The sequence below is a fragment of the Papio anubis genome, chromosome 15, assembly GCF_008728515.1.
Source record: "Papio anubis isolate 15944 chromosome 15, Panubis1.0, whole genome shotgun sequence".
In the NCBI taxonomy this organism is placed as follows: domain Eukaryota; kingdom Metazoa; phylum Chordata; class Mammalia; order Primates; family Cercopithecidae; genus Papio; species Papio anubis.
The window spans coordinates 77,055,478-77,078,568 of record NC_044990.1 but is presented as its reverse complement, the minus strand read 5'-3'; the positions used below and the strand labels follow the sequence as shown (position 1 = coordinate 77,078,568).

General features: G+C 45.1%; 1 pseudogene; it reads left to right on the top strand.

Annotated features, from left to right (window-relative positions):
• LOC101017822 lies at positions 1-21,754 on the top strand (annotated as a pseudogene).
• The last annotated feature ends 1,337 nt before the right edge of the window (positions 21,755-23,091 follow it).

Sequence of the window (23,091 nt, the reverse complement as noted above, 5' to 3'; positions counted from 1 at the left end):
ATGAGAGAGTGGAAGACATCCGTTGTTTTGGATGTGGCCTTGAATTTAGGTCTGCTTCCTGCTGGCTACGGAGTTTGGGCAAGTCTTTTAAGTTCTCTGAGTCTGTTTTCTCAACTGCAAAATGGCAGTAAGGACAAAACCTACCTCGCAAGGTGATTGCAAGTGTGAAAGAAAACATGGAAACATTTTGCAGCAGAGAGCAGGGCTGTGTACTGACAATGCTGTATTAATAAATAGACAAAGGAGGCTGAATGTGGTGGCTCATGCTGTAATCTCAACACTTTGGGAGGCCGAGGCAGGAGCATCACTTGAGGCCAGGAGTTCAAGACCAGCCTGGGCAACATGGCGAAACCTGGTCTCTACAAAACATTTTTTAAAAAATTAGCCAGGCGTGGTGGCACATGCCTGTAGTCTTAGCTACTTGTGAGGCTGAAGCAGGAGGATCGAGGCTGCAGTGAGCTTTGATCACACCACTGCACTCCACCCTGGGCAATAAAATGAGATGCTATCTCTAAGTTTTAAAAAAATAATTGAAAAAGAAGAAATAGACAAAGGAAAAAAGCAAAGCCTCTCAGAGCTTCCTACTGCCTCCTTTCCTGCTGGGCTTCTGTACCACTGAGCCCCAAAGCTCGGACTTGCCTGGGAGGATGGAGAGACAGGAAGCTACTGAGAGACAAAGGCAAAATCCCCCTGGGCACACAGGAGGAGGACGACTGGAAACCCACCCAGTCTTAGAGGATTATCTTCCCAACAAACTCCAGTTTGCTGATTTGGTCGTGAACAGACCACCTTCCTGTGGAGCATTTTAGGAAGTTTGAGTGTTATTCTGAGAGCAAGTTTTCAGGGTTTTGGGTGGAGGTAGAGGTGGGGTGCTGATCAAATTTGCATCCTGGAAAGATCACCGTGAACACTGTGTAGAAAGTACGTTGGAAGAAGACAAGATGGGGGGCGGGGACCTCATTAGGAGGCTGCTGTGGGAATCTGGAGGGGAGTCGGAGGTGGCCCTAACTCAGGTGAAGGGATGGAAGAGAGACTGGCAGGAGCCTCTGAGGGCTTGGTGAGTGAGTGTCTGATGGAACGCTGAGGCAAGGAGGAGGAAGAGGCAAGGACGACTCCCAAATTTCAGGTGGAGCAGCCCAGTGAGTGTCATGAACACCATTTGCTGAGACAACAACAAAACAGCAAGAAGCAGCCGGGCGCGGTGGCTCACGCCTGGAATCCCAGCACTTTGGGAGGCCGAGACGGGCGGATCACAAGGTCAGGAGATCGAGACCATCCTGGCTAACACGGTGAAACTCCATCTCTCCTAAAAATACAAAAATTAGCCGGGCGCGGTGGTGGGCACCTGTGAAGCCCACCAGGAAGCTGAGGCAGGAGAATGGTGTGAACCCGGGCAGCGGAGCTTGCAGTGAGCCCAGATCACGCCACTGCACTCCAGCCTGGGCCACGGGCAAGACTCTGTCTCAAAAAAACAAAACAAAACAAAACAAAAAACAGCAAGAGGCCACGACTGTGGGAAAGATCATGAGTTCAGCCATGAGATCACGAGATCATGAGGCCACAGAGCATCTGAGTGCCTGTGAGACTCGGGGGAAGTGGGTCATGGGCAGTTGGATGTTACAGTCCGGACTTGCAAAGAGGTCGGCGAGAGACATCTACCTACAAACAGCAGGCATGTGAGCCTGGCAGTGCATGGAGAACCAGAAAGAGAAGCCTGACACACAGTCCTCAAGAATGTCACTCAGGGCCGAGCGTGGTGGCTCACGCCTCTACTCCCAGCACTTTGGGAGGCCAAGGTGGGCACATCACTTGAGGTCAGGAGTTCGAGACCAGCCTGGTTAACATGGCAAAAACCCAACTCTACTAAAAATACAAAAATTAGCCAGGCACGGTGGCACATGCCTATAATCCCAGCTACTCTGGAGGCTAAAGTAGGAGGATTAGTAGAACCCAGGAGGCAGAGGTTGCAGTTAGCCAAGATTGCCCCACTGCACTCCAGCCTGGGTGACAGAGCGAGACTCCATCTCAAAAAAAAGAAAAAGAAGCTTAGTGCAGTGGCTCACACCTGTAATCCCAGCACTTTGGGAGGCCGAGGAGGGTGGATCACCTGAAGTCAGGAGTTTGAGACCAGCCCCACCAATATGGTGAAACCCCATCTCTACTGAAAATACAAAAATTAGCCAGATGTGGTGTCAGGTACCTGTAATCCCAGCTACTCAGAAGGCTGAGGCAGGAGAATCACTTGAACCCAGGAGGCAGAGGTTGCAGTGAGCCAAGATCGTGACACTGCACTCCAGCCAAGATGACAGAGCAAGAAGCTGTCTCAAAAAAAAAAAAAAAAAAAAAAAAAAATTATACAATGGAATCGTCTACTTTAGATGTTTAATCTGTGATAAGGGATTTAGAAAATATACTACATCTAAAGAAAAGTTTACAAAGCAACCTGATCTAAAACTTGAAAATGTGGACATGAAGTGAGAGGGACATCTGGCTTCTGAGCAGGAACCTTTGTAATGGGAGCAACAAAAAAAGAGTATTAAATAGGGGTGATGTGGAGAAAGGTAAGAAGACTTTGCAATCCCAGCACTTTGGGAGGCTGAGGCAGACAGATCACCAGTCAGGAGTTCGAGATCAGCCTGGCCAACATGGTGAAACCCCGTCTCTACTAAAAATACAAAAATTAGCTGGCATGGTGGCATATGCCTGTAATCCTAGCTACTCAGGAGGCTGAGGCAGGAGAATTGCTTGAACCCGGGAGGTGGAGATCGCAGTGAGCCGAGATCGCGCCATTGCACTCCAGCCTGGGCGACAGAGAGAGACTCCGTCTCAAAAACAAGAAAACAAAACAAAAAAAAATTCACCCTTTGCCACACCATGGAAAATGGAAGCAAGCACATAACTGGGCCAAATCCCCATGGTCTCTTTGGGCAGAATACAAGTCAGGCAGCTGGATCCTCTGGCACAGAGGCCAGTAAGCACAAAGGCATCACCTGGGGAGAGGAGACGCCGACGGGGTCTTAGGAGAATCCCAAGAAGTACCTCCCTGGAACACAAATCATCTTGGCTGACATTGAGAGGTCAGAAAGGGTAAACTTGATAGTTTATCTCAAAAAAGCTGCTAATGGATAATAATTGGCCACTGCCTTATTTATTACAAAACAGAAATGTCTCATGAGTTTTCAAATGTGTTACCGTAATTTGATCTCATACACCAGAATTCAGATCATGAATGACTGACAGGATATTTTGGTTGAACAGTCCTGATTTAAATAAGACTGGCTTATAGCTAAGTGAATATGATCAGCTCTTTTGAATTTTGATAGTAATTCCAATTCAGTAAATACTATTACCATTTTCCCCTTCTAAAGATATGATTGGACTTCACTAGTAATGTCCAACTTTTCCCAAAGACGGTAAATGTTGTCTCAAAGTATCTTGGAGGTCAGTTTTATACTTAGATGTATACAACTGGTTATATTAATATATTTAAATACTGGGGAAATTTCTTCACTGTCTCAGAACGAAGTAACGCTCACCTGTGGTTTAATTTGTATTCATTAGCCTATTAAAGGCAAGGACTGAAGATAAGATAGCAATGTCTACTTTATATTTTTGGTCATAACTATGACAATCTAATCAGAATTCCCTGTATCTAAAATTCAGGCTTTTTGACCGGGTGTGGTGGCTCACGCCTGTAATCCCAGCACTTCAGGAGGCCGAGGCAGGTAGATCACTTGAGGTCAGGAGATCGAGACCATCCTGGCTAACATGGTGAAACCCCGTCTCTACTAAAAAAACAAAAAATTAACCAGGTGTGGTGGCATGCACCTATGGTCCCAGCTACTCGGGAGACTGAGGCAGGAGAATCTCTTGAACCCGGGAGATGGACCTTGCAGTGAGCCGAGATCGCACCACTGCACTCCAGCCTAGGCAACAGGGCGAGACTCAGTCTCAAAAAAAAAAAAAAAAAAAAAAAAAAAAGCAGGCTTTTTACTTATTGAAAGACATTTTAGTGTGGTTTCTGTGTAATATCAAAAAATATGCAATACGTTTCACATTTTATAGATGATCTATAAGGGCAGGTGTTTTGTTTTTGGTTTTTTTTTTTTGAGACGGTCAAAATCTCACCTGTCGCCCAGACTGGAGTGCAGTGGCGTGCTCTCACTCCTACCGATCTCCCTGCTCAATCCTCCCCAGTGCCTGGCCTGGAGAGGGCGAGTTATAATTAGGATTGTCTTGAAACAGCTATTCAAAAACACATAAAACTACAGAACTATTGTGTATGTGTGCTTTGCCAACTCATTAGAAGAATTAAAGTAGAAGAGCTATACACAAATTTATAAATTATGTGTGATCATAAGATTTAAGATAATCAAAATAAAATCAGGCGGGGCATGGTGGCTCACACCTGTAATCCCAGCATTCTGGGAGGCCAAGGCAGGGGGATCGCTTGAGCCCAGGATTTCAAGATCAGCATTGGCAACATAGTGGTACCTCATCTATATAAAAAAATAAAAGATAGCCAGGCATGGTGGTGTGTGCCTGTAGTCCCAACTACTTGGGAGGCTGAGGCAGAAGGATCACTTGAGCCCAGGAGTCCAAGGTTACAGTGAGTCAAGGTTGTGCCACTGCACTGCACTCCAGCCTGGGCAACAGTGCAGTGTCTCAAAAAAAAAAAAAAAAAAAACAAAAAAAACCCACAATCACAGATTATGAAAAAATAAGTATATATGCCAGGATGTGAATAGTGACTACTATTTTCTTATGTATTTTCAATATTTTTTTTGCATAAGTTACTTTAGGAATAAGAAAAAAATAGTTAACATTTTAATAAAAAAATTGAGTTTCAAAATCAGAGATAATTCAGTTGATGGGTTGAAGTTAGCCTCTTGGGGGCCAGATCTGACAAATTCTAAGCTGGCCGGGAGCAGGGGCTCACACTTGTAATCCTAGTACTTTGGGAGGCCAAGACAGGCGGATCACTTGAGGTCAGGAGTTAGAGACCAGCCTGGCCAACATTAGCGAAAACCTGTCTCTACCAAAAATACAAAAATTGGCCGGATGCAGTGGCTCACGCCTATAATCCCAGTACTTTGGGAGGCCAAGGCAGGTGGATCATGAGTTCAGGAGTTTGAGACCAGCCTGGCCAACATAGTGAAACCCCATCTCTACTAAAAATACAAAAATTAGTTGGGCGTGGTGGCAGGTGCCTGTAGTTCCAGCTACTTGGGAGGGTGAGGCAGGAGAATTGCTTGAACCCAAGAGGTGGAGGTTGCAGTGAGCTGAGATTGAGCCACTGTATTCCAGCCTGGGTGACAAAGCAAGACTCATCTCAAAAAGAAAAAAAATTAACCAGGTATGGTGGCAGGTACCTGTAGTCCCAGCTACTTGGGAGGCTGAGGCAGGAGAATCGCTTGAACCCAGGAGGCAGGAGTTGCAGTGAGCTGAGATCATGCCACTGAACTCTAGCCTGGGCAACAGAGTGAGAGTCTGTCTCAAAAAAAAAAAATCCAAGCCAGAGTCCCAAGAGTATGACCCTTGGCCCCCATCCCCGGTGTCTGCAGGGGTCTGGACTAGAGACTGTAGGTGAAAATGCAGTCCTCTGGCTTTCCCATTTTTCCTTGGGCTCAGAGCTTTGGAAGCAACTGCGTGCTGAGTTCTTCTCCCACCAGAATGATAGTGTCTCTATGTTTCGAAAAATTCTCCATGTATTTGATTATTTCTCACCAGGAATAAATCTTCTTTAGACAGTGTAGTTTGCATTGACAAATATTTATCTTACCCCAGGTACCATGCTAAGTGCAGTGAGGGGCAATTTTGCAATTATGACTGTGAGATCTAGAAGCAGACTGGCTGGGATTTGACTCTTGCCTCTATAACTCACTGACATTGTGAAATGGGCAAATTAATTTATTTAATCCTCAATTTTTTAACATACAAAATGGAGGAATATATTTAATCAAATGTAAGATGCCTTTCATTAAAGGCTTACATTATTTCTTTACTTCTAAGAAAGACAAGTGCTGCTAATTAAACTTTGGCACGTTGCCTGAAACAATAGCCCTATATAATGTATGAATTGGCCACACTAGCCTCTTCTTGCTTTGAAATTTCTTTCATCTGCACCAGAGATCTGGCAGTTTCTCCTTGCTCCTGTTGCATTGTTTGGTATGTAATGGGCAGTTTTTTTGCACACAGGTCAGTAACTAAAGGTGACACAGCTTCATCTACCTTTGGGGGGAATCTTCATTTTCTGGGTGCATAAAGCCCTTGATGGTTGTTTCACAAGAAAATGTGCAAGTGTAATCATTTCTCCAACAGCAAGTTTCCAGCTTCCTTCCCATGGTTTCGCCATGTTGGCCAGGTTGGTCTGGAACTCCTGACCTCAAGTGAACCATCTGTCTTGGCCTCCCAAAGTGCTGGGATTACAGGCATGAGCCATCGCACCAGGTCAACTTCTATATTATATTTTCTCTGCTTTTGATTACGCAGCCACTTAGCAAACATGTACTGAAAACTTATTATGTGCAGGTGCTATGCAAAGGGCCCTCTGGACTTGTGGTCAGCAAGTGACAAAATAAAGTCCAGTGATCTGGGAGTGCTGGATGAACATGTTTGGAACCCCTAAGCATTGTGTCAATATGTGCTGAAAGTTAACGTGTTTAAGATAAAAGATGATCAGGGAATCTAAAGAATAGCTGGAGGCTGGGTGCGGTGGCTCATACCTGTAATCCCAGCACTTCAGGAGGCTGAGACGGGGTTGGGGGATCACTTGAGGTCAAGAGTTCAAGACCAGCCTGGCCAACAAGGTGAAACCCCGTTTCTACGAAACATACATAAACTAGCCAGGTGTAGAGACAGGTGCCTGTAATCCCAGCTACTCAGAAAGTTGAGGCAGGAGAACTGCTTGAACCTAGGAGGCAGAGGTTGCAGTGAGCCGAGATCATGCCACTGCACTCCAGCCTGGGTGACAGAACAAGACTCTGTCTTTTAAAAAAAATAAAAATAAAAAATAAAAAAATAAAAATAAAAAAATAAACCACCAGGAACAGCTGGAAACAAAAGAGACAGTTGGGGAGAACGTGGAAAACAAGAAAGTCCTACAGAAAAGGGAAAAGGACAAGGAATAAGAACTGGTTTCTAGTCCTGTGCTTCTCCAAGTCAACACGTGGCCAATATTTCCTTCCAGGGTCTTTTTTTTTTTTTTTTTTTTTGAGACAAAGTCTCGCCCTGTCACCAGGCTGGAGTGCAATGGTGCGTGATCTTGGCTCACTGCAACCTCTGCCTCCCAGGTTCAAACGACTCTGCTGTCTCAGCCTCCTGAGTAGCTGGGACTACAGGCATGCGCCACCATGCCCAGTTAGGTTTTTTTTGTTTTTTTTTTTCTGTATTTTTAGTAGAGACAGGATTTCACCATGTTGGCCCAGACGGTCTCGATCTCTTGACCTTGTGATCCGCCCACCTCGGCCTCCCAAAGTGCTGGGATTACAGGCGTGAGCCACCGCACGCAGCCCCAGTATCTTCTTCTTGAGCATTTTAAAGAGTCATTGGGGTCTTTGGGGTCTGCTCCCTTATTTCATTAAGAAGGATGCTGAAGCCGGGGAGGTGAGGTGACTTATTTGGAAATATGGCTTCTGGCAGGTCTAAGGGTGGTTTCTCTCGTTTCTTTCTGGTTTTCTGTATGGATAATTGCTGCCTAATGTGTTCTCTTTATAATGGAAACAGCTGCTCTATAGACAGAAAAGTCTATTAGGCAATATTACTTTTCATCACAGCCAGGGAGGAACCTGATAATTAATATCCAATGAAATCCATGGCTTTTAGGAAAGAACAACAACAACAAAAAAACCCTTTAATCAGCCACAAAAATACCTTTCAGGCAGACTAGAGTAGAAGAAGGAAGAAGCACAGATACCAAATAAGGAACGTGGGCTTGTTTTTTTTCTATAGATAGACTTTTGGATAAGTCTATTTATAGACTTATAAATAGACAAAACATGTATATAAATATGTTTGGAATGGCAAAAGACATGAACTTTCCATTAAAAGAATATTTTTAAAGCTGTTAATTATATTAAAAATGTTGTTCTAGGACAAGAATAATACACACATATGTAATACAGATTTAGTTATAAAATATGTATATTAAATTTATATTTATTTTATAAAAATAAATGTATATTTCATTTTTAAATGTCCAGAAATAAATGCAAAAGCATACACAGGGCCAAAAATAGCCATGATGAGTGATTTAAAGGTCTAGAAATCCTACTGAAAACCAGTTTCCAGGAAAAGCATCTGATAAATTCTAAACTTGCCTTGCTGATAATTTCATCTCCCAGATGCCGGGCAATTGGAAATCAGTGGTTGCGGTGAAAGACCGAGACCTCTGGGAGATGAGATGATGCTAGCCCTGAGGGAATGCTGGGTGCCTGCAGCAAGGTTTTCAGAAATGGGCTGGTTGAAATTTAACCCAAATAGGCCGGGCGCGGTGGCTCAAGCCTGTAATCCCAGCACTTTGGGAGGCCGAGACGGGCGGATCACGAGGTCAGGAGATCGAGACCATCCTGGCTAACATGGTGAAACCCCGTCTCTATTAAGAAATACAAAAAACTAGCCGGGCGAGGTGGCGGGCGTCTGTAGTCCCAGCTACTCAGGAGGCTGAGGCCGGAGAATGGCGTGAACCCGGGAGGCGGAGCTTGCAGTGAGCTGAGATCCGGCCACTGCACTCCAGCCTGGGCGACAGAGCGAGACTCCGTCTCAAAAAAAAAAAAAAAAAAAAAAGAAATTTAACCCAAATAGGAAGCTGGTTGAAGATTGAGGAATATGTCATAGAAGCCACAAACTGGAAGAGCTTTGGGTCTCCCAAGGGACCTGGACGAGAACTAGCAATCCTCAGGCCCAGGGCGCTCCCTCCGTTCCTCTGGGCCGCCTGGTTTCACATCTGTTCTCCTAAACGCCAGGGATTCGGGTGGAAGTGAGATGCTCCCAGGAGGTGCTCCCAGGGGAAACTGGTGAAGGGGTGTGGGAATGGGGAGCTCAGGAGTGTCAATGGGACCTCAGGGTGTGTGCTGCCTCAAGCAATGGAGCTGGACCTTTTCACTTGCACACAAGCCAGCTGAGGGTCACAGCCATGGGTAGGGGTGGGGCTGGAGGTAATGGGGAGAAGAGAAAACTCCTGGGGGCTTCTCGCTCTCCGCATGGGTGGAATGCCTGCAACACCCAAAGGCAATCTTCAGAAAGTCACTGGCGAGGGCCATGAATGACAGAGTTTGCAGGAACTGGGCTGTGAGCATGCACAGAGCTGGTGAGTGAGAGCCAAGGAAATCTGGGCAGGGCAGCAGCTCTGTCTGCTAGGACAACCCTGCTTCCTTCTCTGCATCTGCTTTGTTCTCCTCTGTCTCTGAAAACCAACTTCCTCCTGCTACCTGCATGCATCTGGGCTTGCTTGCTGTTTTTTGTTTTTTGTTTTTTGTTTTTTGTTTTTTTGAGACAGAGTCTCATTTTTTTTGCCTGGGCTGGAGTGCACTGGTGCAATCTTGGCTCACTGCAACCTCCACCACCATGCCCAGTTAATTTTTGTATTTTTAGTAGAGATGAGGTTTCTCATGTAAATTCCTTGAAGAGATAGACTAATAGACTCTGAGTCAAGGTACATATTCCCAGGAAAGAAAATCTATTGGCTTGATTTGAACCAGATGTCTTTGCCCCAGTTCAACACCCTACTGTGACCAAGAAGCCAACGGTAGTCGCTAGGCAACCATTGAGCCATTGAGTGCAGGGTTTCAGTGTGTGTGCGTGTGTGTGTGTGTGTATGTGTGTGTGTGTGTGTTGCTATATCCGGGCAGAGGAATGGGCAAAACAACAGATTCTCAGAAAGCACCAGAATAGGCTTGGCCTGGCCCACTTGGAATTGGATCCCCTGTTCTGGGTTCAGCGAAGCAGATGTCAAAAATGTCCATGGTGGCTCACGCCTGTAATCTCAGCACTTTGGGAGACCAAGGCGGGCAGATAACCTGAGGTCGGGAGTTTGAGACCAGCCTGGCCAACATGGAGAAACCCCATCTCTACTAAAAATGCAAAACATTAGCCTGGCATGGTGGCGCATGCCTGTAAGCCCAGCTACTCGGGAAGCTGAGGTAGGAGAATCGCTTGAACCTGGGAGGCGGAGGTTGAGGTGAGCCAAGATCTCACCATTGCACTCCAGGCTGGGCAACAAGAGTGAAACTCCATCTCAAAAATAAATAAATAAATAAATAAGTCCGGCCAGGCGTGGTGGCTCACGTCTGTAATCCCAGCACTTTGGGAGGCCAAGGCGGGTGGATCACGAGGTCAGGAGATCGAGACCATCCTGGCGAACACGGTGAAACCCCATCTCTACTAAAAAATACAAAAACTAGCTGGGCGCGGTGGTGGGCGCCTATAGTCCCAGCTACTCGGGAGGCTGAGGCAGGAGAATGGCGTGAACCCGGGAGGCGGAGCTTGCAGTGAGCTGAGATGGCGCCACTGCCCTCCAGCCTGGGCGACAGAGCGAGACTCCGTCTCAAAAAAAAAAAAAAAAAAAAAAAAAAAAAAAGTCCAGGGAAAAGAAATAGATCTCACTCCACTCCAAAGCTTAGTTGGCTCAAAAGGCACAAAGGCTTCACAAAAGCAAAATTCTGAAGAATCTATAACAAAATGACAAGCGATGCTCTTTTTTGAAAAAGAAATGGGAAGATATCTAAAGACAGCAGGGTCATGCATGGGTGACACCACCAAGGACAGATGATAAACCATGGTGTACACAGACAGAAGGAGGCACACAGAATCAAGTAAACAATGGTTATAGAACTGAACAAATAGTCCTGAGAACCCAAAGAACAAATATTCAAGAGCTTATAAAAATAGATGTATTTGAATAAGAAGAAGAATGAAGAGGTTACTCGCTGCTCACGCCTGGGGATCATGTTCAGTGGTGAGTGTGGGAAAGCGGGCCTTAGCAGGCATATTGTTAAGTGGAAAAGGTAGTTTCTTTTTTTTTTTTTTTCTTTGAGATGGAGTTTTACTCTTGTTGCCCAGGCTGGAGTGCAGTGGCGCGATCTCAGCTCACTGCAACCTCCGCCTCCCGGGTTCAAGCAATTCTCCTGCCTCAGCCTTTTGAGTACCTGAGATTACAGGCGCCCACCACCATGCCCAGCTAATTTTTGTATTTTTAGTGGAGACAGGGTTTCACCATGTTGGCCAGGCTGGTCTTGAACTCCTGACTTCAGGTGATCTGCCCACCTCGGCCTCCCAAAGTGTTGGAATTACAGGCATGAGCCTCCACGCCCAGCCTGCCAGTGGAATGTTTGGTATACATGATTACACTTCTATTTATCCATTATCAATGAAGGGGTCTGGGTGTTGGATTTATTGGCTTTTTCTTCTCTTGGCCATCTTTTCTCTATTTTTGTAAAAGACTTCCAAGCTTTAAAGCAGGCCAATAGATTCTCCCTCTTGGGAATACGAAAGTGGGACCCAGAGTCTAACAATCTAGCTCTTCCAGGAATTTACGTGAGTAGAAACTTCCACTGTTTGTATAACGAGAATAAAGTTAGGCAATGAGAGAAAAAAGTAGAACTATTTCATTTCAATTTAATTTTTTAAAATAAAAGTATTCCAACTAGAATGAAGAGAACACACATCCTTAAGAGGGCATAAAGTCCTAGATAGAGTTCACAAGACAAGATCTAGATGTTTTAAATGAGGTCAGGCGCGGTGGCTCACGCCTGTAATCCCAACACTTTGGGAGGCTGAGGTGGACAGATCACTTGAGATCGAGACCATCCTGGCCAACATGGTGAAACCCTGTCTCTACAAAAAATACAAAAATAAGCTGGGTGTGGTGGCACGCGTCTACAGTCCCAGCTACTCGGGAGGCTGAGACACGAGAATCGCTTGAACCTGGGAGGCGGAGGTTGCAGGGATAGCACCAGTGCACTCCAGCCTGAGCAAGACCTTGTCTCAAATAAATATATAAATAAATAAAAAATAGATGTTTTAAATGAGTTTAAGACTCCAGGCCCAAGCAGATTGTACCCCCAGAGTCCTGTAAAAACTTTAAAATCATCTCTGGAACCACTGCTAGAAAACTAGACAAACTCAGGAAAGCTCCAAAGGGTGAAAGCTGGATCAGTGAATAGATGTTAAAGAGGCAGAAGCTGCCTTCAATGGGAGCTGTTTAGAAAGGGCCTGGGAGGCAGCTGTTTCTGTGCCCAGACCTGTTCAAGCAGGAGCTTGGGTGACGGCCGTGGGAGGGATATTGTGATGCGTATCTTCCATGAATAGAGGAAAGGATCAGATCAGGATTCTCAAAGAAAGATTGGGGCTCATCAGTGGACCACAAAGTTCCCCTAAAGGACCTAAAACTGATTTAAAAACTCATATCCTCTCTTTAGTATTATTATTATTGTTATGAGAGACAGAGTCTCACTCTGTTACCCAGGCTGCAGTGCCGTGGCATGATCATAGTTCACAGAAACCTCGAACGACTGAGCTCAAGCAATCCTTCCATCTCAGCCTCCTGAGTAGCTGCGACTACAGATGTGAGCCACCATGCTAGGCTGGTTTTTATTTTATTTTTTGTGGAGGCAGGGTCTCGCTATGTTGCCCAGGCTGGTCTTGACCTCTGGGCCTCAATTGATCCTCCCACCGCGGCCTTCCAAAGCACTGGGATTATAGGCATGATCCACTACACCCAGCCCTCTCTCAATTCTTCTACATGATTAATGCGCAAGCCATACGTTTTCACTTTACAAACAGCCAGGATCACTTATGATCTATGTGACAGGGCCATTTCTTGGAATAATTTTTCCAACGCTTCTCCTCTCCATCCCAAAATAGACAGGACCTGTGTGTTCCCCCATGTCCCCCACTAATCCTGTGCCTCAGAGGAAATTGGGGCTACTCTGATAAGGTGAAATTGCTTTTAAAATGCTTTTTCCCTGGGCTTTATTTTTCTGAAATTGGAGTTCACAAAGAAGATAATGTGCTCCTCTTTTGAGGACACCAATGAGAGAGAAGCATTTTGCCTTTGAGGCAAGAAAAGGCAGCAGGAGGGATTCCTTCCAGCCAGTGGGCTCTGCTCTCTGCTTCTCCCAGGTTGTGAAGATTTCAGAAAGGCTGAGTTGATGAGCAGGGCCCCAACCATAAGGCTCCCGGCCTCAAGGAAGCAGAGACCAACTAGACTGAAAGAAACTTTGGTGGGTATAAAAACTGAAGATAAGGCTGGGTATGGTGGCTCACGCCTGTAATCCCAACACTTTGGGAGGCCGAAGCAGGAGGTCAGGAGTTCGAGACCAGCCTGGCCAACATGGTGAAACCCCATCTCTACTAAAAATACAAAAATTAGCCAGGCATGGTGGTGCGTGCCTGTCATCCCAGCTACTCAGGGGGCTGAGGTAAGAGAATCGCTTGAATCCAGGAGGGAGAAGTTGCAGTGAACCGAGATTGTACCACTGCTCTCCAGCCTGGGCAACAGACTGAGACTCCTTGTCAAAATAAAAGTAAAATAAAATAAAATAAAATTAGCTGGACATGGTGGCATGCACTTCTAGTCCCAGCTACTCAAGAGGCTGAGGTGGGAGGATTGCCTCAGCCCGGGAGCTCAAGGCTGCGGTGAGCCATGATCGTACCACTTTACTCCAGTATGGGCAACAAAAAGGGACCCCATCTAAAAAAAAAAAAAAAAAAAGAGAGAGAGAGTGAAGATAAAGAGATGGTGTCTTGCCTGTTTTAGGCACCACAGAGAATGTCTAACTTCTGTTGCGAGCTGGGAAGAGAAGAGACCTTAACACCAATGACAATGTAATTTTCTCCCAGCCTAGGAGGCTGAGGAGTTGAAAGATTTAGTTTGATATAATGAAAACGAAGAAATCGATACTTTATGTACACTTTGAGTTTGTGAGTCAAGATTCATACCTTCCACAGCTACTAAGCATGCTACAGTTACTGGTACTAGGGTTAGAAGTGACTAGAATTAACACAGAGGATTCTTTTTTTTTTTTTTTTGAGACGAAATCTTCCACTGTTGCCTGGGCTGGAGTTCAGTGGTGTGATCTCAGCTCCCTGCAACCTCCGCCTCCAGGGTTCAAGCAATTCTCCTGCCTCAGCCTCTCGAATAACTGGGACTACAGGTGTGCGCCACCATGACCGGCTAATTTTCTATATTTTTGGTAGAGATGGGCTTTCACGATGTTGGCCAGGCTGGTTTCAAACTCTTGACCTCATGATCCACCCGACTCAGCCTCCCAAAATGCTGGGATTACAGGCGTGAGTCACCACACCTGGCGGATTCTAAGTCGGGTACTTTGCCGAAGTCTAAATGGCAGCTTGACGTTCTTGGTGACTTGGCTGCCCTTGTGCATCCTTGGATTGTTGGGATCCTGCAGTTCGGGGAAAGGATGCTGTTTATCTGGACATGAATGATGCTGTCTCCAATTGCTGCTACTCCAGTCCTGCTTCCTTTTATTGATGAATACTCTTAGTTTAGTGTCATTTCAATTTAGTTCATCATCAGTTCTGTGACTACTAATTTCCATTACTATCACTGTTTACTTTTATGCTCAGATTGCCCCCATGTTTGACCACTGGGGACTCCTTCAAGCTGGTTCCACTGTCTTTTTGATACTCTCCATCAGCCTTGGAGCTACTGTCTATCTAACATGTTTCAGGGTCATTTTGTACTTCCCCTGCCCCAGTCCTAGAGCCAGCCATTTCTAAAAAGAGCCCTGGTTTATCTTAGTAGAGAATGGTATTTAGAAACCAAGATCCCAGTTCTAAGCATGCTCATTCTTCCTGGTGTGTCATTGCTTCTAGGCCCTTTCAGCAGATAGAGCTAGGAAATGGTGTGTGTGTGTGTGTGTGTGTACATGTGTGTGCAAACACATATAAACATATATACATAGGTCTGTCTCTATCTCTATTAATCCATAGAAAACCATGAGTTCACATGGATACATCCAACACCACAGGGTACATTCTAGTCTTCACTCTGTCCATATTTATTTATTTATTTATTTTTTGAGATGGAGTCTCGCTCTGTAGCCCAGGCTATAGTGCAGTGGCTGGATCTCAGCTCACTGCAAGCTCTGCCTCCCGGGTTTACACCATTCTCCTGCCTCAGCCTCCCGAGTAGCTGGGACTACAGGCGCCCGCCACCTTGCCCGGCTAGTTTTTTTGTATTTTTTAGTAGAGACGGGGTTTCACTGTGTTAGCCAGGATGGTCTCGATCTCCTGACCTTGTGATCCGCCCGTCTTGCTCTGTCCATATTTATAATGCCCTTTTACAAGAGCAAGAAGCATAGTTCTCATTATCCTAAATACACACTATTCATCTGCTAGAGACTTGAGGACACAGAAAATACTTCCAGAGGTAAGTTTTACCCCTGCGAGAAGTGCGTCTACTACCTAGAGTTAACTATTTCTTTATAGCTCTTTTTCTAAGGTAAAATTTACACACATACATATAGAAAGAGACAAAGTGCACATACAATTTTTTATATATATGCTCTCTCTATATATATAAAGAAATAAAGAGAGCATACAATTCAATGAGTTTTGATGAGTGCATAAACCATACAGTCCACATACTTATTAAAATATAGGCAATTCCAATCATCTCAGTAAGTTCTCTCATACTTCTTTGCAGTTAATCCCTGTACTCTACCAGAGACAGCCACTGCTCTAATCACCTCCCCTTCAATGGATTAGTTTTGCCTGCTCTTTTTTTTTTCTGAGATGGAGTCTTGCTGTATTGCCCAGGCTGGAATGCATGCAGTGATACAATCTCAGCTCACTGCAACCTCTGTCCCCTGAGTTCAAGTAATTCTCCTGCCTCGGTCCTCTGAGTAGCTGGGACTACAGGTGCACACCACCATGCCCAGCTAATTTTTGTATTTTTAGTAGAGATGGGGTTTCGCCATGTTGGCCAGGCTGGTCTTGAACTCCCGACTTCAGATGATTCACCCACCTTGGCATCCCAAAGTTCTGGGATTACAAGCGTTAGCCACCATGCCTGACCTGCTGTTTTTTTTTTTTTTAAACAAGGTTTTCCTCTGTTACCCAGGCTGGAGTGCAGTGGTGCAATCTTGGCTCACTGCAGCCTCAACTTCCTGGACTCAAGCAATGCCCCAACCTCAGCCTCCCAAGTAGCTGGGACTACAGGTGTGCGCCACCATGCCCAGCTAATTTTTCTGTTAGAGATATTAGAGATGGGGTTTTGCCATGTTTCCCAGGCTGGTCTTAAACTCCTGAGCTCAAGTGACCTGCCTACCTCAGCCTCCCAAAGTGCTGGGATTACAGGTGTGAGCCACCATGTCCAGCCTGCCTGTTCTTTAACTTATGTAAGTGGAATCTTGTAGGCCGGATACAGTGACTCATGCCTGTAATCCCAGCACTTTGGGAGGCTGAAGCTGGAGGATCACTTGAGGCCAGGAGTTTGATACCAGCTTGGGCAACATAGCAAGACCCTATCTCATGTTGTTGCATGTATCAGTCGTCCATTCTTCTTTGTGGCTGAGCAGGATTTCAGTGGACAGATATACCACAATTTGTTTATGCATTCTCCTGTTGATGGACTTCAGGATTGTTTCCAGGTTGGGGCTATTGTGAATAAAGCTGCTATGAACATTCTTAGCAAATAGGAGAAAAAAATAGCAATTGTACTGAACTTTTTTTTTTTTAAGGCAGAGTTCTCCCTCTGTCACCCAGACTGGAGTGCAGTGGCATTATCTCAGCTCACTACAACCTCTGCCTCCCAGGTTCAAGCAATTCTTGAACCTGAGAGGCTGCCTCAGCCTCACTTGAACCTGAGAGGCTTGAACCTGAGAGGCTCTCAGAATTGCTCTTGAACCTGAGAGCAATTCTTGAACCTGAGAGGCTGCCTCAGCCTCACTAGTAGCTGGAACTACAGGCACATGCCACCATGCCCAGTTAATTTTTGTATTTTAGTAGAGATGGGGTTTTACTATGTTGGGCAGGCTGGTCTCGAACTCCTGACCTCAGATGATCTGCCCACCTTGACTTTCCAAAGTGCTGAGGTTACAGGTGTGAGCCACCACGCCTGGCCTGTATCAAACATTTTTTCTACTGCATCTCCTCTTCTCAGTTCACCATTGTCTCCAAGCATTGGCCCAGCAGCAGGTGTAATCTGAACGCACCTCACCTCAGCTGCCTCACATAGCTAGACTTCTCCAGCTCTGCAGTGTGGTACCCACGCATGTGCAAATGTAAAGCTGATGGATAAATGCTTCCCCTTCTACCTCTAGGGTGGACAATTCTAGAGCCTGTTCTACATGGCCCATCAGAAGTCTCCAGAAGGATTGAACCCCACTTGCCCGTGTGCCAACTGACTCATCACGCACCTGCCATTGGCTTCCCTCCTCCACATTGCATAATCCCTTACTTCTGTTCTCTAGGATCACTAGTCCAAACAAACACTCATATGCAAGCCCTTGTCCCAGGCTCTGCCTCTGGGAGGAATGCAACATAAGACAGCAGCTTCAGCAAATTATTTAGACGCATTCAGTCAAATGGCAGAGGTAAAACCTAAAAGTGTTAAAGAATAACTATATTACACTGCTCTCCTCTAACTTGGAGGTTTCTCTCTCTCTCTCTCTCTCTCTCTCTCTCTTAATCCTTCCCTCTCTCCCTCCCTCCCTCCCTGTCATCATCACCTATAAGATGCATTTCAATTTCAGAAATATTAAAATCTAGAATACCATGCATCTTCCGTTCAAGTATATATTGTTGTCTGCTCATTTAGTATCTGTCTGCCTCACTCTTGTCATTTTCACCAGGACAGAGATGGAGTCTGACTCAAACATTGATAAACACATCATAGGTGTTCAGTAAATATTTGTGAATAAGAGAATAAGGGACAGCAAGAAGAGAAACTGACAAATTCTTTCCACTTTGGAATTGGTTTTGGAAGAAGAACTTTAAGGGGTAGATAATTAATAAAAGATGTGAAGAGGAAAGGAAATCAGATGGAATCCCCAGGGAACTGAATGAATAAAGAGAAGATTCATGAAGAGTAAGGCTGGTACCAAGAAATAGCTTAACCACCTAGATACCCAGGGCGGAGGCTTCCTTTGGAGGCCCTCCTTCGCTGGCCGGTGAGGGAGGAGAGCTAACAACCTCAGCAGAAGGCGATACTGGCCCTAATCCCCTTCCCAGTATTTAAGAGAAGAAATAGGCTCAAAATGATTATTCGAATAACCACACTTCCTAAACTGTAACCACAGCAGCTTACAGCAACTTTTCCATAAATCCTCTCCATGCTGCTTTTGTGATCCAAAAAATTCTATTTCTCAGTTCCCAGCAACAGCACTTCCTACATAACAAGTTTGGATTTCACACATTAAGACGATTACTGTGGATTAATAGAACAATAGGAGGATCAAAAATGCCATGATAGTTAGACCAGGGTCATTTGCAAACAGAAACAGGTTTTGAGGCATCTGAAGAGTGGTCCTGACGATCAGTCTCTGTCTCTTTCTGGAGCATCCTGTCAGCTCCCCAAGTCAGGACCTTGGATAGACCGTAAGTGCTTCGTGTGAGGGACCAAGGAGGGATTGTGTAGACAGAGTAGTTTAGGAAAATGAACAGGTTTCCCCCTCTTGTCCTTGTTAAGAAATCACAGACAGGCTGGGCGTGGTGGTTCACACCTATAATCCCAGCACTTTGGGAGGCCGAAGCAGGAGGATGACCAGAGGTCAGGAGTTCAATACCAGCCTGGCTAACATGGTGAAATCCCATTTCTACTAAAATACAAAAAAATTAGCCGGGCGTGGTGGCGGGCACCTGTAATCCCAGCTACTCGGGAGGCTGAGGCAGCAGAATCGCTTCAACCAGGGAGGTGGAGGTTGCAGTGAGCTGAGATGGCAACATTGCACTCCAGCCTGGACAAGCGTGGAAACTCTGGCTGAAAGAAAGAGAAGAAAGAGAGAGAGAGAGAGAGAGAAAAGAAAGGAAAAGAAAGGAAAGGAAGGAAAGAAAGGAAAGAAAAGAGAAGAGAAGAGAAGAGAAAAGAAAGAAGAAAGAAAGAAATCATAGCTGGATTTGCATTAGAGAGTTTAGACTGGGTTTTAAAAAGTAGTCTAGCGTTCTTGTCCCATCTCAGAGAAATAGCAGGGATTTCTGTCTACCAGGATGAAAAAATGTCTTCTTTGGAAAATGCTGTAAACTTAATAGATAAAGGCAGTGTTGTTTCATGCTTTTTTTTTTTTTTTTTGAGACAGAGTCTCGCTCTGTCACCCAGGCTAGAGTATAGTGACATGATCTCAGCTCACTGCAACTTCTGCCTCCCGGGTTCAAGTGATTCTCCTGTCTCAGCCTCCCAAGTAGCTGGAACTATAGGTGTGCACCACCATGCCCGGCTAATTTCTGTATTTTTAATAGAGATGGGGTTTCACTATGTTGGCCAGGCTGGTCTCAAACTCCTGACCTCAGGTAATCTGCCCGCCTCAGCCTCCCAAAGTGCTGGGGTTACACGTGTGAGCCACTGCCCCCGGCCTACGCTTGATGTTTTAAGTAGAGTTTTAACCTTTCTATTCCCTCCAGAAAACTACTATACATTAGGCTTGTATACCTCAGTAACAGACCAGCCAGGGGCCAATTGGATTTACTGGTTCAGAAATCTTACCATCCCTCATGTCACTGCTGTGTGGGGTGGGGACAGTGGGGCTCCCACTTAACCAGCAAATGAGCAGCTTGTGAGCTGCAGATGCCTCTGTTCTCCTGTGCAGATTCAGTGAGACAGAAATGTGAACCTGGCCAAAGAGCAGGGCGGGGAGGCTGGCTGTGTCCTGACTTGGGTGTGAGCTGGTTATACAAAAGATGTCCCCAAAATGCCAGTCAAGGGAGCGCTGGATTAGTTCCCCAGGGTTTGCCAGTGTTAAATAGGAGCTAGCCCCTGTCCTACCTTCAAAGATGCATCTCTCAGAAACGCTCATCCTTCTGTGCAATCCCAATCGAAATTCCAGCAGGCTTTTTCACAGAACTTGACAAGCCGCTTTTTTTTCTTTTTTTTTTTTTTTTTTTTTTTTTGAGACGGAGTCTCACTCAGTCACCCAATCTGGAGTGCGGTGGTGCGATCTCTGCCACTGCAACCTCCGCCTCCCAGATTCGAGCGATTCTCCTGCCTCAGCCTCCCGAGTAGCTGGGACTATCGGCATGCACCACCACACCAGGCTAATTTCTGTATTTTTAGTAGAGATAGGGTTTCACCATGTTGCCCAGGCTGCTCTTGAACTCCTGGCCTTATGTGATCCGCCTGCGTTGGCGCTTTACAAAGTGATGTTTATAAAGTGCTGGGATTACAGGCTTGAGCCACCACCCCCAGCCGACAAGCCACTTTTGAAATCCATATAGAAATGCAAAGGACCTTGAATAGCCAAAGCAACTTTGACAAAGTTGGAAGGCTATTACGACTTGATTTCAAGACTTATTAAATCCTGCAGTCATCAAGACAATGTGGGATTGGTATAAAGATGGACAAATAGACCAAAGGAGCAGAATAGAGTGCCCAGAAATAGACCACACCTATATGAACAACTGATTTTCAACGAAGATTCAGAAAACAATTTAGATGTGCACATGGGCCTGGTGATACCACGGTGGAACAAGAGCCCAGTTTCTTGGACGTCGCACGCCTCGTGGTGTGGTGTATGGCTGTGGCCACCTCCTACATTCGCGTCTACAACCACCAATCTTTTCAAAAGAAGTAATTCCAGATTGATGGATGAAATTTTAAAACAACAGCAAAAATTCTGGGCCTAGATTGTTCAAAATACTCACCAGAGTTTGCAAATAGTAACGACAAAGATGATGAAGTTCTAAATTGCCATTTGGCAGTGAAGGTGCTGTCCCCAGTAGATGGAAAAGCAGATATTCTGAGGGCTGCCCAGGACGTTTGCCAATTAGTAGCCCAGAAGCAAAAGCGACCCCCACAGATTTGGATGTAGCTATGTTAGGCAGTTTACTTAGTTCAAATGGTTCTCCTGATCCTGATTTAGTATCGAAGTTTGGTCCTGTGGACAGCGCATTAAACTTTCTTCCCCGGCACATCAGATTGTCTGAGATTGTCTCTTTGTCTTCCTACTTAAACATCAGTTCTGAGGACTTTTTCTCTTCCCTTCATCAGTATGCAGCTGTGACCAGCGTGTGGAAAAGCAGTGGTCATTTGTGGCATAATTGGATTTTAGGCTTTTAAAGAAAAGGACCCAAGTGACTCTGATGTTTACAAAGCACCTATGAAACCCTATACACACCTAGTCCATAATCCTCATGATTTATCAACAAATACAAGTGTCTGACTTGAGAGAAGGTGTGTCTGTGTGTCTGTGTGTGCATGTGTGAGTGCACATATGTGCACGTTTGTATGTATGGAAATAAACTTATGCATGGGGACATATTGGAGAAGGAAATACATAGACCTACAACTTTGAGCAAGCAGCAGCGATGTTTTAGGAACTGAAATGTCACACTTAAAGTCTTCAGCCCCGACAACTTCCCTGTTTTTGTGGGGAGAAGGGGGCCTGATTACAGCTGCTCTAGTTGTGTTTGGGGGGAGGGGAATAATTTTTGTTCAGTCCTTCTTAGTGACCAAACTTTACTTTTTAAGAATAGGATATTTACTTGTTGAATTGAAGGATTCTGTGGGGTTTTTGTTTGTTTGTTTGTTTCATTGTTGTTGTTTTTGAGACAGAGTCTCTCTCTATCACTCAGGCTGGAGTGCAATGGCGTGATCTCGGCTCACTGCAACCTCCATCTCTCAGGTTCAAGTGATTCTCCTGCCTCAGCCTCCTGAGTAGCTAGGATTACAGGCGCCCGCCACCACGTCCGGCTAATTTTTGTATTTTTAGTAGACACGGGGTTTTGCCACGTTGGTCAGGCTGGTCTCGAACCCCTGACCTTGTGATCTACCCGCCTCAGCCTCCCAAAGTGCTGGGATTACAGGCATGAGCTACCACGCCCAGCCGCATTCTGCATTGAAAGGAGCTCCTGCGGAATGAAGTTCTGTGTTGCTCCTATGTTAAAAACTTCCTCATCTTCCGAGCAGAAGGAATACAGATCTTCGGATATCAGTCCATTTTCTTCTCTTCATTATGGTCAAACAGTGTGACTTGAGAGTGTTGCTCTGGTGTCTGTGTTCCAGACTGTGAAGATCATTTGAAAAATAACTCTTACTACACTGAAATGCAGAATTTTAAAAAGTTAAATATTAGATTAGGCAGTCAAAAACACAAACAAGCATAAAAGGTGAATACGTTGTAATCTTCGGAGTAAAGGTGGGCACTGTTGTAAAAGGAAGAAGATTTAGATTTTCTTTTTTGTTTGGTGGGCAGTATGCCATGTTATACCCAAAGTTGATTTTAAAAATATTTTCATCTGGCTGGTGTGGTGGCTCACACCTGTAATCCCAGCACTTTGGGGGCCAAGGTGGGTGGATCACTAGAGGTCAGGAGTTCAAGACCAGCCTGGCCAATGTGGTGAAACCCTGTCTCTACTAAAAATATAAAAATTAGCTGGGCTTGGTGGCAAACACCTGTAACCCCAGCTACTTGGGAGGCTGAGAGGGGAGAATCGCTTGAACCAGGGAGTTGGATGTTGCAGTGAGCTGAGATCGTGCCACTGCACTCCAGCCTGGGCAACAGAGCGAGACTCCATCTTCAGGAAAAAAAAAAAAGATTCCATCAACGAACCTCTTTCTCTTTGGAATAGCACATTTTAGGGCCATGGTTAATACCTGGGATCTTACTCAGTAAATCCTGATGGTTACTGTGCATCAAAGGTCTTTAAGTAGGATTGAAGGCCTGTGTGGGGAATAAAAGATTACCAAAGTCTATAAAAACAATTTAATTTTACATGTTCTCTTTTATGACAGAGAATAGCACTGGTTCTGTTATTTTTAAAATGAGTAATTGATTTATTGATAAGTGTTTTAATATTTCTTAAGTCACTACTGATTCTTAGAAACCATTCTTTATATTTGATAGACTGTTTTCAGAAAACTCTTGTCAACAATGGAGAACAGTTCTCTAAAATCATACATTTAGAATCAAGCAGTTT